An 18857-nucleotide genomic window follows, 5' to 3' on the forward strand; every position below is an offset into this window, starting at 1 on the left:
ACTTATGTATATAAATAATAATAATAATAATAATAATAATAATATGACCTCCCCTGTGAACCACCTGACCTTGCCGCGGTGGGGAGGCTTGCGTGTCTCAATGAAGCAGGTAGCCAAGCCGTAGGTGCAACCATAACGGATGGGTATCTTTTGAGAGACCAGACTAACGAAATGGAGTAGCAGCCTTTCGGAAGTTGCAAGGGCGGCAGTATATATGATTGACTGATATGCTCTTAACATGGCTTAGCTGTGTTGATACTGCTACACGGCTGAAACAACGGGAAACTACAGCCGTAACTAACTCCCGAGGACATGTCCTCTGTATGAATGATGTATTGATGATGGCTTCCTCCCGAGTAAAATATTCCGGAGGTAAAATAGTCCCTCATTCGCACCTCCGGGTGGGGAATACACAAGAGGGGGCGATCATCAGGAAGATGGATTGATATGTAATACTAGAACTTTTAATCGTTGTGGTAGGTTAGAGATTCTGAAAAGTAAAATGGATAGACTAAAGTTAGATGTAGTTGGTATAAGTAAAGTACGTTGGCAGGAAGAGCAGGAGTTTTGGTCAGGCGACTACCGAATTATCAACACAAAATCAAACAGGAGAAATGCAGGAGTTGGTTTAATAATGGATAAGAAAGTAGGGCAGCGGGTAAGCTACTACTACCAGCATAGTGAAGGAATTATTGTTGTCATGATAGGAACCAAGCCAATGTCCACAGCAATAGTGCAGGTCTATATACCTACCAGTTCAGCGGATGATGAAAAAATCGAAATAATATATGAAGAGATAGAAGAATTAATACAATATGTATAAGCGGACGAGAATCGAATTATGAAGGGAGACTGGAGTGCAGTGGCAGGCCAAGGAAGAGGAGTAATACAGTAAGATAATTCGGATTGGAACAAAGAAATGGAAGAGGAAGCCGGCTGGTTGAATTCTGCACCGATAATATTTTAGTCCTTGCTAACACTTGGTTCAAATGCCACAAACGACAGTTGTATACATGAACGAGATCTGGAGACACTGGAAGGTATCAAATATACTTCATTATTATTAGGCAGAGATTCAAAAACCAGGTGTTGGATTGCAAGACTTTCCCAGAGCAGATATGGACTCTGACCACAACTTGTTGGTAATGAACTGACATCTGAAGTAGAAGAAATTGAAGAAACGACGGAATTCAAGGAGATTAGATCTAGACAAGTTCAAGAAAAGAGTGTGAGGGACTGTTTCAAGGAACATGTAACACAAGGACTAAATGAAAAGGCTACAGGAAACACAGTAGATGAAAAATGGCCAGTAGTGAAGAATGAGATCAGTAAGGATGCCGAAGAAAAGTTAAGAAGAAAGCAAGATCAACTAAGAATCAAGGGATAACTCAGGAGATACTAAACGTGAGGCAGACGAACGACGAAAGTACAAGAATGCAAAAAATGAGAAGGGCAGAAAAGAATACAGGCGAATAGATAATGAAGTAGGTATAAAGTGCAGGACAGCTAAGGAAGAATGGTAAAAAAGAATTGCAAGGATGGTGAAAGTTGTATGGCCTTAGGAAAGGTAGAGGCTACATACAGGAAAATTAAGGAAACCATGGGAAAAAAGAAACTAGGTGTATGAATATTAAGATATCGGATGGAAAAACACTTCTAGGGAAAGAAGACAAGTCAGAAAGATGGCAGGAATATATGTAACAGTTATATCAAAGTAAAGAAATCGATTATAGGGTTCTGGAACAAGAAGAGTCTGTTGATGCTGATGACATGGAGAACCCAATTTTGATGTCAGAATTCGACGGAGCTTTGAGAGACCTAAATAGGAAAAAGGCATCGAGAATGGATGAAATACCCTCAGATTTACTGACTACCTTACGAGAAACCAGCATGGCGAGGTTATTCCGTTTAGCGTGTAAGATGTATGGTACGGGAGAAGTGATATCCGATGTTAGGCAGAATGTTGCTATACCTATTCCCAAGAAAGCCGGTGCTGACAAGTATGAAAACTACCGCACCATTAGTTTAGAATCACGCGCAATATGTATTATTTACAGAGGAATGGAAAGATAGTTTGAAACTGAGTTGGGAGAAGATCAATTTGGCTTCAGAAAAAATGTAGGAACACGTGAAGCAATCCTGACTTTACGTCTGATCTTAGAGGACCGAATTAAGAAAGACAAGGCCACGTGCATGGCGTTTGTAGATCTAGAAAAACGCATTCGATAATGTTGATTGACCAAGTTATTTGACATTCTGAAGCTGATCGGGATCAGATACCGAGAAAGGAGACTTATCTACAATCTGTACAAAAGTCAGTCTGCTGTGATAAGATTCGAGAGCTTTGAGAAAGAGGCAGAAATCTAGAAAGGAGTAAGTCAAGGCTGCATCTTGTCTCTCCTTTTCAATATTTACATAGGACAAGCGATAAAGGGAATCAAAGAGGAATTTGGAAAGATAAAGTCCAAGGAGAGGAAATCAAAACCCTGAGATTTGCTTATGATATTGTTATTTTATCTGACTCTGCAAAAGATCTGGAGATATTGCTGAATGGTATGGACATAGTCTAGGGGAAGGAATTCAAGATGAAAATAAGCAAGTCCAAAACAAAAGTAATAGAGTGCGGTCAAACAAAGTCAGGTGATGCAGCAAATATTAGATTAGGAATTGAAGTTTTAAAGGAAGTAGACGAGTATTGTTACGTGGGTAGTAAAATACCTAATTATGGCAGAAGTAAGGACGACATAAAATCCAGACTAGCACAAGGAAAGAAATAAGAAAAGATATTTACTCACTTCGAACATTGTTATAGGAATTAGAAAGACGTTTTTGAAAACTTTCGTCAGGAGCGTGGCATTGTATGGAAGTAAAACATCGACGATAACTAGGTCAGAAAGAAAAAGAATAGGAGCTTTTGAAATGTGGTGTTACCGAAGAATGCTGAAGGTGAGATAGTTAGATGGAAGCACGAATGAAGAGATACAGAACCGAATTGGTGAGAGGAGAACGATTTCACGAAATTTGACCACAAGAAGAGATAGAATGATAGGACACATCTTAAGACACCCAGAACTTATACAGCTGGTTTTTGAGGGAAGTGTAGGTGTTGAGAACAGTAGGGGTAGACCAAGATACGAATATTCAAGGAGATTAGAGCAGATGTAAAATTTAGTAATTACATACGAAAAGGTTAGCACAGGATAGGGGGGCATAGAGAGCTGCAAAAAGGAAGTCCATGGACTGATCACTCCAACAACAATATGAGTAAAGTATGGAATCACAGATAAGGCTTTTTTGCGGATGATGATGTACTGTCTAGAGTAGTAAATAAGTTACAACGTTGTGAGTGAGTACAAAAAGACCTAGACAATGTTGTGAAATGGACAGCAGACAAAAGTTCTCTCAATTGTATTTACTGTCTTGATGGGGTGATAGTATCTCATGGGGATTACCGCAAGTACCTAGGAGCTAATATAAAGAATCATCTTCCTTGGAGTAATCACATTAACGAAATTGTAAAGAAATGTTACAAATCTCCTCAAATGGTTATGAGGATCTCTAGGGGTTGTAGTAAGGATGTAATTGATAGGGCGGGTAAGTCTCTGGTGAGACCCCAATTACAGTGTGGTTCTAGTGCCTGGGACCCACACCAGGATTATTTGATACGAGAGCTGGAAGAGATTCAAAGGAAAGCAGCACTATTTTTTCTGGGTGATTTCCGGCATAAGAGTAGTGTTACGAAAATGTTGCTCGACTAAGCGGTATGTTCTGAGCTGTAAATGGAGAGATGGTGCTGAGTGACATTATTAGACGAATAAGCTTGAGTGGAGCTTTAACAAGTAGGAAAGTTTATAATATGATAAAATGGAATTCAACAAGTCAAATTTGGGCAAATATTCATTTATAGGACGAAGAATAAGGGATTGGAATAATTAAACAAGAGAGATGTTCTATAAATTTCCAAGTACTCTGAAAACATTTAAGAAAAGGCTAGGTAAACGACTGATAGAGAATTTGCCACCTGGCCGACAGGCCTAAATGCAGATTGATTGATTGATTGATTGATTGATTGATTGATTGATTGATTGATTGATTGATTGATTGATTGATTGATTGATTGATTGATTGATTGATTGATTGATTGATTGATTGATTGATTGATTGATTGATTGATTGATTGATTGATATATCCACACTGAGCACAGAATTGTAAATGTGCCCGAATATTGGCAAGGAATTATTTTTATTGGGAGTAAGAATCCGGAGTACGCCAACGACACGCTGATCCTGGCTGCTAGTGAACAGAAACTGCAGATTCTCATTGAGAGTCTGATATTGACAAGCGTGCAATATGGCCTGGAAGACAAGAGAAGGAAGAAAAAAGGCAGAGAAGAGAAAAATAGATTACTTTGAGATGTTCCTTTACCGACGCATTCTCCGTATTTCTCAGGATGAACACTGCACCGGTACGTCGGTGCTGGAAGACGGACAGAACGGCATCCAACGCCGTGGGAGGGAGACGGAAGGATTCGAAGTCGTCGAGAAATTTGTATATTTGGGCTTTAAGATTTCTTATACAGGAGGATGTTTCGACGAAATCAAAAGAAGAACGGTCATGCCCCACAAAGATGAGCAGGGTGTGGAATGACCGTACAGTTACACAAGACTGCGGCTGGCTCACTCCTTCATATTCTCCAGCTGAGAGCTTGACAATCAAACAGGCAGATAAGAGAAAAATGGAGTACTTTGAGATGTTCCTTTACCAACGCATTCTCCGAATTTCTTAGGATGAACACCGAACCAGTACGTTGGTGCTGGAAGAACAAAGCATCCAGACTAGATTTCTTGAGCAGATCAGCCAGGCTTACCTCCGGAACTTCGGAAACATCCCCAGAGGGACTGTCACCTTGGAGAAGCTTGTGGTGGAGGAAAAGTTTATGGTAATATATCCTGAGGAATACATATAATCCGATGAGTAGAGTAGCAGCAGCCCTTGGTGGTGAAATATTTTCACGAGTGTACCTATATAGTTACGGACCGCCAAGCATTAACAAATCAAATCAAGCAAAATCATGAAAATGCCACCATACCCTGTCGAGGGAGAAGGATTCAGGACGGGAGGATAGTTATAAATATATCTGTCGCAGTTATTTCTGGAACCAACCAGGCTCAGTTTGTTTCTGGCCGGGGATTTAAGGCTTGATGCCCTTCCTGGCGCCACATGATTTTCGAAATGAAAATCTCAACCCAGAATCTAACGGGACTCAAACCTCAGCTTTCCGGAGTGGTAAACGACTGAGCTAATTACGCCCCAGTAGCAAATAATATAAGATTATACCCTATGTATTGAGTCCGCTATCTCGTAATAAATAATAATAATAATAATAATAATAATAATAATAATAATAATAATAATAATAATAATAATAATAATAATGTCCGCCTCTGTGGTGTAGTGGTTCATGTGATTAGCTGCCACACCCGGAGGCCTGGGTTCTATTCCCGGCTCTGCCATGAAATTTGAAAAGCGCTACGAGGGCTGGAACTGGGTCTACTCAGTCTCGGGAGGTCAAATGAGTAGAGTGGAGAGCGGTGGGGTTCGATTCCCACCTCAACCATCCTCGAAGTAGTTTTCCGTGGTTTCCCATTTCTCCTCCAGGCAAATGCCAGGATGGTACCCAATTTAAGGCCACGGCCGCTTCCTTCCCTTTTCCTTGTCTATCCCTTCCAATCTTCCCATTCCCCCAAAAGGCCCCTGTCCAGCATAGCATGTGCAGCAGCCTGGGTGAATTACTGGTCCTCCTTCCTAGTTGTATTCCCCAACCCAAAGTCTCACGCTTCAGCGTACTGCCTTTGAGGCGGTAGAGGTGGGAACCCTCGCTGAGTCCGACAGAAAAACCAATCCTGGAGAGTGAATGGATTAAGAAAGATAGAAACAAAGATTGTTCTTTCAGATTTACTATTTAACAATTTGAAATTTAAAGAAAAAGAAATAAATAAAATTTAAAAATTTGTTGTGTTAAGTTATGCTCTAGTTAAATCCTTGCCCACCCATTCACCCCAGCCGCTTCTTACACCTCTGTAAATCACGGAAACCCCGTATCAATAAGAAACAATGTATTGACTGACTGACTGACTCAGAAACGCCCAGCCGAGACCACCCTACAAATATATAAAGTTAGGATATGTTCATATATGTGTGAAGGTGAGTGCTAAGAAATGATTTTACAACATTTTAATTTTTATAGGTAGAACCTTTTAGATTTTCTAGGCCAAGAAATATAATTCAACTTCGTTCTTCCACTAAAACATTTTTTATATAAATTCTTAAAATATAATTTCAGCATTTTTTTTTTGAAATTCGACTTACAAAGGGTGCAAAGGGTTGAGCAAGTGTATATTGGAAATTGAAATATTTTTCCGATTTTCTTGACGGCGAAATAAAATACAACTTAGCTGGATATATTTGCCTAAAATAAAATTTCTGTATTTTTCAAAATTCAGCTTACAAGGGGTGCAAAGGTTTAAACGTATTTTCCAAATTTACCTTTTTTTTCAGATTTTTTCTTCTTCGAAATAAAATACACTTCACTTTGCAATTCTTAATATAAATACTTAAAATACAATTTCGACATTTCTCGATATTCAGCTTACAATTGGTGCGAAGGGTTGTACAACGGTATATTCGAAATTTGCCTTTCTTCGAGTTTCTCAGTCTGTACTAAAAGATTATTCACATAAATTGCTTGTGAAGGACTGAATAGTGGTATGTTCGAAATTTACCTTTTTTTTCGAGTTTCCTCGTGAAGGACTGAATAGTGGTATGTTCGAAATTTACATTTTTTCGAGTTTCCCAGTCACGGAATGAACTACGAGTTCATTTTTGCACTAAAAGTTTATTCATATTAATTCCTAAAATATAATTTCAGCATTTTTTAAAATTCGATTTACAAGGGGTGCAAAGTTTTGAGCAAGGGTATATTGGAAACATGTTTTGTGTGTGCTAATGTATTTTTAATGTTGCCTAAGGCAAAAAATAAAGTATCGATATAAATAGCTTAGATAAAAACATTTGGACAGTAAGCACATTAAACCTTAAAACTATGTCCCATGGGATCCTAAAAACTATTGTTCTAGGTGTTTTAATTGAAAGGAGAGAGGGTGGGGAAGGTTTTCTGAAATTCAACTTACAACGGGTTCAAAGGTACGTTAAGCGTATATTCGAAATTTCCCAACTCTATCGATTTTAATGTTATTGGATTTACGTCCCACTAACTACTTTTTCGGTTTTCGGAGATGCCGAGGTGCCGGAATGTTGCCCCGCAGGAGTTCTTTTACGTGTCAGTAAACCCACCGACACGAAGCTGACGTATTTGAGCAACTTCAAGTACCACCACCGGACTGAGCCAGAATAGAACCTGCAAAGTTGGGGTCAGAAAGCCAGCGCCTCAACCGTCTGAGTCACTCAGCCCGGCTTGACTTTTATTTATACGACATTAAAATATAGATAATTCTAGGCATTTATGAGTAAGTCGTTATTAAATACAATCCCTAGCCAGTACAATTAAAACAATCGCGGGTGAAGCTGCGACGGGTAATGCTAGTATTTGAATAAAGGAAACTAACCTATAGATAACTTAGACCGAATCGTAACTCAGTTTGAAGGTATCACAAAACGGCGCTTTTAACAGTAAAATACATATTCATCCGTACGCTTATGCTAATGTAGTGTCTTATTTTCCACTTATATCTTTAATATTTTACATGCACGCCATGCCAAACACCAGGCACGTAGGAATAGATATTTTATGGGTAGGTTCGGTGATTGAACAATTGATTTGTTCAATTATCTTATTTTCCCCTCATCCCGATGTAGGAAAAATAAAATTTAAACGTTTTTCTAATATAGAAAATGCTACACAGCTATGTAATGATAGAATGTAGTTCGAAAATAAAATCAAGAAAATTAAAAAACATTTATAAAAAAGCTATAAAATCAAATTGAGCCTTTTCCGTCGAAAAGTGATTTTATCAATTATTTGCATCGAAGAATTTATAACTTTGTGAGCTGCCTTCAGAGCAGATGTAAACGTTTGTTTGGGCGTTGCAGTTGTGAGGTCACCGCAAAATTTCCAAGTAATTTCTTAATATTAAGGAAGGAAAAACATTGCATTCGTCATAAGTCTCCAGAATACCCACATCAGACTCAGCTATCGCGTACTTTCTCTTCTATAAATCATACTTGGCTTTCAAGGTTTCGGATGTTACATTTTACAAGTACAAATTCTGTATTCGTTGTGTCAGACTACATCATCTACAAATAAACCTAGAGCTAAAATATGAAAATTTCCCATAATATTTGCATGAAATCAAAATCCAGCTTTCAATTGCTCCATAACATGATCCAGAAATGCTACTTATTTTGTAGCACTACTCTGGAGTACTGGCTGCAACGTTGCTTCTAAAAGCTTGTTTTGAAACTAGACGAGGAGCTGTAACTTCTCTTTTTCCACGTAAGTTCTTCGCTTCCTCGATAATATTGTAAAGCGTAGCAGCGCTTACATCGCGCCTCACACCCTCCAGGGCTTCTATTATTGTTTTATCGTGTTGGTATGCTTCAGTGAGATTTATGCTAACCGTCTGCAGGGCCACAGTAAGACCTTATGAGTAACTAAACGCCTTGTTCAAAATCAATAAAGAAGTAACAAATTGACAGTTCTCTAGTGTGCATACCGTGTTTCTACAATGGCATTCAATCTGCTTACAACCTTAGGTTTCTCAGACCATTTCATTTCACGAAGAGTTATCAACTGAGAATGTATATATTTTCCGGCAGTTCCATTCAGCACAGTTTTCCGTAAGGAAGATTGTCTAAAAATATTAACTGTTTTAATTGTTCCTATGCAGTTCTTTATCATAGATACTTCTGACGAATGGGCAAAATCTAAATTGAGAGTATGTGCAACACAATGTACGAAGTACATCTTAGGATATTGCTCACTTATCAGAATGCACACAGCTTAAAGCAGGCCGCTCATTACTACAGCACCATCGTAGCACTGACCAACCATCACTCAAGATCAAGCCATGACAAATCGAGCGTTCCATTGCGGCAACTGTTATTGCGCACGCTTAAAAGTCCTTTACATGAACGTACTCAATAAAGTCCTCACGAAAAACGTTTTTTTCACAAGACTGTCTAAATAACGTACTCATAAAGACAATTACGCGCTCGATATAGAAGAAGAGCTTTGAAATTGCCATCGTGAAAGGACAATCATCGCAGTAACCTCTTGATATGACCTGTGGGTCATCCACCGAAACTGAAAAATACCCAGGTCCTTTATTTCTGCTTCACCTGACCACAGTTTCTTGTACTGAGTTACCATATAATTCTACAATTTCATGTCGAATAGAAGGAGATGTGTACATATACCTACTGTACGAAGTCTGAGTTTAGAAATTACTTTTATGGGCTCGATATAAAAGAAGAGCTCTGACATTGCCATCGTGAAAGGACAATCATCGCAGTAACCTCTCGAGGCGCCTTTTTGACGACCGCACAGAATCTCTGTTTCCTCTTTGCCAGTAAGGTTCTCTTACTATTTCCTAGAGCGAGTTTTCCATTTTATGTAGTCAATGCTTCAATGACATTTCGAATTTTTCCTGACATCTGTTATCTCAGAAGAAAATTGTTCAGTTTGTTTAGCAGCAAATAAATGGTATTCTGTTTTCTCATGTTCCTCAAATGCGCCTTTCGCGTGCTTCCAGTCCGCGAACGGTTTCTTGACAAGAGATCAAGTTGTAATTGACCACGGTCAAGACCATTAGGGGTTTGAATACGTTGAACTCACTTCTTACCTGCGTGCCTGCCAAACAAAGTTCTGTGTAGTGTTGCTAGGTTAGGTGCATTAATGAAACCATTTATAAGTACTACAGTTTAACAAGTGAGTTACATTTATTTGTACTCTTTCTTCATCATCATCTTCTTTTTCTTCTTCTGGAAGTCCCATATCCTCAATGGTCGTTGGCGGTCAATCTGGTCCAGACCTCCCTACTAACAGCTGCTCTAAATAAGCCAGGTGATGATCAACCGGGCCACTGGTGGAGGTTTCCCAACCAGTAAATGAGTCGTCGTCCTCGGACCCCTTCTTCCATTTTCTTTTCCTTCAAGTATAAGTTCTTGGAGGTGGTGTTTCTCGTTACGCATATTGTGGCCAATATATGATCTTCCTTTCTTTGACGGTCTCTGTTATTTCTAATGTTGTTTTCTAATGCATCGCAAAACCACGTCGTTCGTTACATGATGAAACCAAGATATTCTGAGGATACAACGATAACACCAGAGCTCAAATGTATTTTACCGTTTAATTATTACGGCCGTGAATGTCCAAGCTTCTGCACCGTAATACGAAGTGGAGAAAACATAACACTTAAGGACTCGGGTTCTAAGATGAAGGTTCAGATTACTTAATACTTTCTTCTTCCGACAGAATGCCGCCCGCGCTTTCACAATTCGGATTTTCTTCTTCTTGATATTGGCCCCATCTCTCATTGAACAGCCTAAATAATCTGTCCTCTGTACTCTCAGTAGTTGCTTACCACTGGCAGAGATCGGATTGTATTTGTCACAGCTCTTACTTATGGCCATCATTTTTGTTTTCAGTGTGTTAAAAAGATGAATTCCGTATCTTTCACTGACACTTACTACTCCATCAACTATTCTTTGCAGTCCTTCCGCACTATCAGCGAGTAGTACTGTGTCATCAGTATATCTGAAGTTGTTAATAATTACCCCATTTATAGAAGTGCCATTCCAGAGCCTCCCTCAGATTTGTGAGTTTCATTTCAAACCCTCTCACACTAGAATAACTACCAATGAAAATGGTCAAAAAGTATATCTACCATTACAAAGCTCTTCACCTCTTTCCAAGTGCAGTGTCATCACTTCTGCCAAATTTTCAAAGTCATTTAAGTAGCTCGAGTAGTGAGCCCAGAGATATATCCAGAGGAGAAAAGATTGCGGAGAGAAAATAAAACGTATGCGATGTAATTAAGTACAGCGTAGCTCTGCATAAGTCCGGCCCCGCGATGTAGGGGGCAATGCGTCCGCCTGTCACCCGATTCGATTCCCGGCTGGGCCAGGGTTTTTTAATTGTAAATGATTAATATCCCTGGCCTGGGGACTGGGTGTTTGTGTCGTCCTTAACGTCCTTCTCCTCACATACAACACTCTATACTTACTCCATTCCAATTACACGCAGGTGCAAGTAGGGGCAAAATATCTCTATAGGTCGACGCCCCGAAAAAATAGCATTTTTAATTATTATTTTTTTTTAAACTCTGCATAAACTCACAATCTCTGAAATGCCTTTCATGTACCGTCAGTAACTTAAAATTAGGTAAATTAAACTCGGTATCTGTTAATAAATCCTGGAGTATGATTATCAACGAAAAGAGCGTTCTATTCTTGAAAATAAAATGTAATAACGCTCCAATACTAACTTCTTCAGCTGCTGTTGCTAGGCATCCTCCTACAAAAATGCTTTTTTTTGATAAGGAAGCAAATACAATCTGTGACTATGAAATACCTAAAGATGTAACTTAATTCTTCTTCTTCTTCTTCTTCTTAATCTGTTTAACCCCCAAGTTTGGTTTTCCCTCGGACTCAGCGAGGGATCCAACCTCTACCGCCTCAAGGGTAGTGTCCTGGAGCGTGAGACATTGGGTCGAGGGATGAAACTGGGGAGAAGGACCAGTACCTCGTCCAGGCGGCCTCACCCGCTAAGCTGAACAGGGGCATAGTGGGGGATGGGAAGATTGGAATGGATAGACAAGGAAGGGGGAAGGAAGCGGCCGTGGCCGTAAGTTAGTTACCGGTACCATCCCGACATTTGCCTGGAGGAGAAGTGGGAAACCACGGAAAACCACTTCGAGTATGACTGAAGTGGGAATTGAATCCACCTCTACCTCAGTTGACCTCCCGAGGCTGAGTGGACCCCGTTCCAGCCCTCGTGCCATTTTTCAAATTTCGTGGCAGAGCCTGGAATCGAACCCGGGCCTCCTGGGGTTGCAGCTAATCACGCTAACCACTACACTACAGAGGCGGACATGTAACTTCATTAAAACATTATATCAGTGGCATTCTTGAAAATGTAAAGACAGCTCATGTATTTATCGGTTTAGGTAAATTAAATAGTAAAAGTGTGTGATCTTGTACGTGTTACATCAGTGCTCTTGTCCGCCTCCCTGGCTAAATTGTTAGCGTGCTGGCCTTTAGTTTAAGGTGTCCCGGGTTCGATTCGCGGTCGGGTCCGGGATTTTAACTTTCATTAGTTCATTCCTATGGCTCGAGGGCTGGGTGTTTGTGACGTTTTCAGCATTAGATTTCATCTTAGGTAAGGCCCATTCCTCACAGACGCGCAGGTCGCCTATACGGCGTCAGATAGAAAGACCTGCACCAGGCCTCTTCGGGGGCCACACGCCATTATTATTATTATTATTATTATTATTATTATTATTATTATTATTATTATTATTATTATTACTATTATTATTATTATTATTATTATTATTATTATTATTATTAGAGCTCTTGTTGACAGACACATCTGTTACCGAACTAGGTACGCTCGTGAAATTTTTACTGGAGCAGTTAAAATTCACGTCGTTGAAGCAAAATGCCTGCCAGTAATTTAGTATGGTAGTTGGTTTTTACGGTCTTTGTATGCATGATATTTTCATTTCCACTGATTGCTATAAATACCTGAAAACGTAGGTTATGTAATAATGACCCGTCTTATAGTCCAACTGGGAATTAGGGTTATGTTACTCCCATGAATTTGGGCATTTATTGCTTATTTTTACTTTCTTCATTTTAATAAAGGCATTAATTGCGCTGGTCCAGACTACGATCTCTTGTTCACAAGCAAAGAGTGAAGTATTATATTAAAAGGAATGTGGCAGATATATCTTTACTAGAAATCCCTCTGCCCGCCTCTGTGGTGTAGAGGTTAGTGTGATTAACTACCACCCCCGGAGGCCCGGATATTCTTGAAATTTGAAAAGAGGTACGAGGGCTGGAATGGGGTCCACTCAGCTTCGGGAGGTCAACTGAGTAGAGGGGGTCCAGAATACGATTTGTTGTTCATAAGCAAAGAGTTTAGTACTATATTGAGATAATGTAGCGGATATAGGCCTATCTTTAGTAGAAGTGGTTTTCCGTGGTTTCCCACTTCTTGTCCAGGCAAATGCCGGGATGGTACCTAACTTAAGGCCATGGCTGATTTCTTCCCTCTTTCTCATCTATCTCTTCCAATCTTCCTACCCCCCGCCCCCCACAAGACCCCTGTTCGGGCCGATGACCTCGATATTAGGCCCCTCTAAACAACAAGCATCATCATCATCATCAGACCCCTGTTCAGCATAGCAGATGAGGCCGCCTGGGCGAAGCACTAGTCTTCCTCTCCAGTTTTATCCCCCCGACCCAAAGTCTCACGCTCCAGGACACTGCCCTTGAAGCGGTAGAGGTGGGATCCCTCGCTGACTCCGAGGGAAAAAAACAATCCTGGTGGGTATACGGATAAAGAAAGAAAGAAACATATCTCTCTAACATTTAATGATTAATTCCATTATTTTTCAGTGTAATTGCATACTTTGCTTGCACAATTTTTCCTTCATTCTTATTACTAAAGGCAAACGTTGCATTGGGTCCACCATACAGCCATAAACTTCCTGTTTACCTTCATAGTCGACCATCTTGGATAGCTGCGCAGGTCTTATGTCTAGGTGGCGCTAACTTTGCCCCAATGATGTAATCCTCCTTTGCTCTTTGTAGTGAAAATGCACTGGCTGGAAACGAAATCCCAACACCAAGAAGGAGTTGTGTTAGATAAACGAAATTTGGGAGCCGTGTTTCCCTATCGGATCAAATCTATGCGCTAGTCGATGAAGAGTGGTGCTAATAGTGTCACTATGCACTTGCAAAGCAAGTTTGGTTTTAGTACGTGCTGTACATTTCGTGAGCGTTGGTCATAATCCGGTGTTGATTTTGTGAGGTAGGTCAAAAGTTAGGTCAAACGTGTCTTTAAGGAGTCGAAGAAGTCACCATCGGGAGTGTGATGAGTTTGAACGAGGCCGTATAATAGGGCTACGAGAAGGTGAACGTTCTTTCTGCGATATTGCAGAAAGACTTGGCAGGGATCTATCCACAGTGCATCGGTGTTGGCAACAATGGTCACGGGAAGGCACTCTCAAGAAGATCGTTGTCCGGTCACACACGGGCTACTACGGAGAGGGAAGACCGCCGCATCCACCGCATGGCTGTGGTGGATCGTACTGCATCAGCAACAGTCACTAGAGCTTTATATGGCAGCAGAGAGACACAGCTAACAGTAACGGGTCGATTACTTGAGGGACAGCTGCGAACCAGGCGACCTGTAGCATTCATCCACTAACTCCGAATCACAGTTGTGTCAAGCTAGAGCTCATTGGAGGGCGGAGTGGTGCTTTGTTGTATTCTCAGATGAGAGACGTTTCTGATTGGTGCCAGTGATGGACGTAGGTTGGTAAGGAGGTGGCCAGGTAAACGCTTGGAAACAGGCTGTCTGCGGCGTTGACACCCTGGATCTACACCAGGAGTTATGGTCTAAGGAGCAATTTTCTTTAACAGCAGGAGAATTCTCGTCGTTATCCTAAGAAACCCGACAGCGGATTTGTACGTCAGACTAATGACGATTGTGCTGCCATTCATGTGCAGTATTCAAGGGGTTGTTTTCGAACAGTATAACGCTTATCCCCATACCGCTGCTGTGACCCAACGTGTTCCACAGTGTGCCGATCAGTTAACATGGCCTGCGAGGTCACCAGACTTTTCGCCCATTGAGCACGTATGAGACGACAAATTCAGCGTCATCCAATAACAGCATTAAGCGTTGCTGATTTGACTGACCAAGTGCAGCAAGCGTTGAACTCCATCCCACAAAATGACACACGTCATCTGTATGACACAATGCATGCACGTTTGCTTGCTTGCATTCAAAATCCTGGTGACTACAGCAGTTATTAATGTAGCACCATATCACATGTCTTCTCGCACATACCAGTGATCTGGAGACTTCACTAAAATAAATATGTTACCGAGACAATTGCTTAGCTTAAATTGCATTCCTCTAAACTAATGTCTTCTTGGTTTTGGGAATTTATTTTTCTACCAGTGTAAGTTTAATTTGACATTTTGGACCTTTCTACTCCTAGGTTTCCAATTATGCATAACGCTTCACTAATGTCTTTGATTTCAAATAATTTAATGGGTTCATTAATTTTTATAACGCAATGCTTGTAGCTTTCGTGAGTGTGGAAATCGCGGTCACAGACCTCTAGTTTACGTAGAATCCGAACAACAGTGACATAAATTTTCATCTGAAAAATCCTACATTATTTTACAAAGTAATTCTTATGAGCATAGGCATTTGACAAAATATTTGCACTGTAAATTAACTTTTATACGAATTACAGGTTACTTGTAGCAAGTAAATAAAACATAACCATATTATTTTTCATTTTGTTTACAAACATTTAAATTATTTATACACTCACAATAAAATATCAAGATTGTGTTAGTTCAGTTTAAGACAGAGGGCGTATCAACTGACAAAAATGAATGTAACGTAACATGTTTGGAAACGCTCATTGGGGGATTTAAATGAACGTGAAAAATAACTAAGCGAAAGTAGTTTACGAAGTATCAATGTAAGTTATGTACAAAGAAAGGAAAGAAAAATAACCAAATATTTCAATGGCTCCACTGTAAACTTGCAGTTTCGTTGACACGCCCTTCTGTTCTGATGTCCTCAATATATTGAACATTGCAAGCTGTGGACGTTATTATCAAATATACTAACCTATTTCAGAAAAGAATCCAGATCATCCTTACGTTCTCCAGTCCCCTGTTTTACCATCCTCTGGGGTTCATTCCTGTTATCCTCATAACATGCGACCCTGGAATCGCGTTGAACTATATTTGTAGGCTCAAGTTATAAGAATTTAAAAATTCGGTGATGCATGTAATAGAAAAGAACATAAAAATATTTAAAATTATACTTACTATGCTGCACTTAGTAGATTCAATGGTATATACGATTGCAAATTGTGATTCAGTTTTGTTGCCAACTGCTCTTGAAAGTAACTTACATTTATCATTAACATCGAAAGCTCCTTCCTTCGTATCAATTCCAGACTTCCTTTTCTATTTCTCCCCTCTACCGTAACATTAACACATTAAAGAGAGTGCTTGACATTTGAGGTTAAGAAATGAAAACTGAGGCCATCTACTAATGGTATCTAGACATCCCAAAGCATTTGTCATTTAGTGGGACGTAAACACCAGCAATTGTCAGTTTTCAACTTTTTTCACTTATTTTAATCTAACTCGAAACGCCAAAGTCATTATCTTTTGGATCAACTATCTAAATTGTCCACTTTAATCCATTTACATAATTTTGTGTTGTCATAACTTTAGTCATTTGTCACAAGTTTTTTATGCACCTCTTATAATTCTAAGGTGGTCAACCTTGTGTGAACTTTGTCCCAGGGACTCTTAGCTTGGGAGCCTGCGTTGGCAACCACGGGGCCCTTAACCGAGTCCTGGCATTGGTTCCACTTGCTTTTGCCAGGCTCCTCACTTTCGTCTATCCTACCCGACCTCTCTTGGTGAATTGTTATTCTTTTTCATCCAGGACGGTATTAGAGCATTCGAGGCCTAAGGGAGTCTTTCATTTTCACGCCCTTCGTGACCCTTGTCTTTCTTTGGCCGATACCTTAATTCTTCGAATTGTTGGATACCTTCCAGTTTTTCCTCTGATTACTGTTAATAGATGATGGTGTCCAGTTGGACTTCCTCTTAAAACATTATCCTCCTGTGAGTCGGGGGGGGGGGGGGTAGAATAACACCAACGATATCTCCTGCCTGTCGTAAGAGGTGACTAAAAGGCGCCCCTTGGTCAACTCCTCTTCTTTTCCGACTCCAACGGCATTAGGTTTTTAAGGCCCAGGAAGTCTTTCATTTTCACGCCCTTCAGGTACTTGTCTTTCTTTAGCCAATACCTCCTTTTTTCGAAGTGTCGGATCCCTTCAATTTCTTCCCTCTAATTATTGTTAATAGAGGATGGTTACCTACTTTTACCTCCTCATAAAACAATAATCACAACCACCACCACTTTTGTGAACTTTTCTTACGTTTCTTGTGTTTTGAGGGCCTCAGAATTACAACGTATGCTCACAAAATATGAAATTATCTACCTCGTCTTAAATTTGCTTGCTTATATCAGGAGGGTGACTGGGTAGACTGAAAGTCTTCAGTATCGATTTATAACCATGATGCAAATCAGGGACCGGGATGAGTGGCTTAAACAGTGGCCTTTTGACCACAAGTTAGCGGGTTCAATCCTGACTCAGTCATGTGGTATTTGAAAGTATTCGCATACACTGGACCGAGCTCGATAGCTGCAGTCGCTTAAGTGCGACCAGTATCCAGTATTCGGGAGATAGTGGGTTCGAACCCCACTGTCGGCAGCTCTGAAGATGGTCCTGTGGTTTCCCATTTTTCACGCATGGCAAATGTTGTGGCTGTACCTTAATTAAGGCCACACACGCTTCCTTCCCACTCCTAGTCCTTTCCTGTCCCATCGCCGCCATAAGACCTATCTGTGTCATTGTGACTTGTAAAAAAAAAAAAAAGAAAAAAAAGGCATACATCGGATTTAAGTCGGTTACACCGGATTTAAGTCGGTAGACATTTTGGCACGTACGAGAACAAATTTCGGCACTTTGGTTTCTCCGAAACCGCAAAAAGAGAAGAGATTAGTGAGACTTAAAACAAATAACAAGAACATTATTTCAAATCAAAGAGGTTTTTATTTAGAGAGCCTGTGTGGCTCAGGCTGTAGCGCGCCGGCCTCTCACCGCTGCGTTCCGTGGTTCAAATAACGATCACTCCGTGTGAGATTTGTGCTGGACATGATGGAGGCGAAACAGGGTTTTCTCCGGGTACTCCGGTTTTCGCCGTCAACTTTCATTTCAGCAACACTCTCCAATATCATTCCATGTGTCAGTCATTAATCATTGCCCCAGACGAGTGCGACAGGCTTCGGAAGCCGGTACAATTCCTATCATCGTCACTAGATGGGGGCTTCATCCATTCCATCCCTGACCCGGTCGAATGACTGGAAACAGGCTGTGGATTTTCATTTTCAAGGTTTGTACTTATATCGGTTTTACCTCGCATCGACTTACATGGGTCTTTACGGCGATGATGAAAGAAGACAGAGCTAGGACTGTGAAGAAAGCGACCGTGGTCGTAATTGAGGTTCAGCCTCAAATTGCCTGGTGTGACAATGGGCAACCACGGAAGATCACCTTCAGATGTGCCGAGAGTTGGGGGGGGGGGGGGGGATGTTCGAACCCATCATCTCCCGAAAGCAAGCTCACAGCTACGTGGAAGGAACCGCGTGGCCAACTTTATCGGCAAATCTATGAGAAAAAGAAAACCGGACTTGCGATTATACAGAATACATGATGATGATGATGATGATGATGATGTCACTCAGTGAATATCTGTGTGCCTTAGCCCTCTATACTGTATCAGTTGACCTGCTCCATCCATCAAATTAGAATTTTCCATGGATTTGTATACCACAGGAGTAACCAGCCCCGCCTCTGTGGTGTAGTGGTTAGCGTGATTAGCCGCCACGCCCGGACGCCCGGGTTCAATTCCCGGTTCTGCCACGAAATTTGAAATGTGGTACGAGGGCTGGAACGGAGTTCACTCCGCCTCGTGGTGTCAAATGAGTAGAGGGGGT

General features: G+C 40.7%; 1 protein-coding gene across 1 annotated transcript in view; it reads left to right on the plus strand.

The window, feature by feature from the left end:
* The window catches only part of LOC136876942 (esterase E4), a 215031-nt gene that overhangs the window by 113625 nt on the left and 82549 nt on the right, over nucleotides 1–18857 (plus strand). The window lies entirely within an intron of this gene.

The sequence above is a fragment of the Anabrus simplex genome, chromosome 7, assembly GCF_040414725.1.
Source record: "Anabrus simplex isolate iqAnaSimp1 chromosome 7, ASM4041472v1, whole genome shotgun sequence".
NCBI classification, from domain to species: domain Eukaryota; kingdom Metazoa; phylum Arthropoda; class Insecta; order Orthoptera; family Tettigoniidae; genus Anabrus; species Anabrus simplex.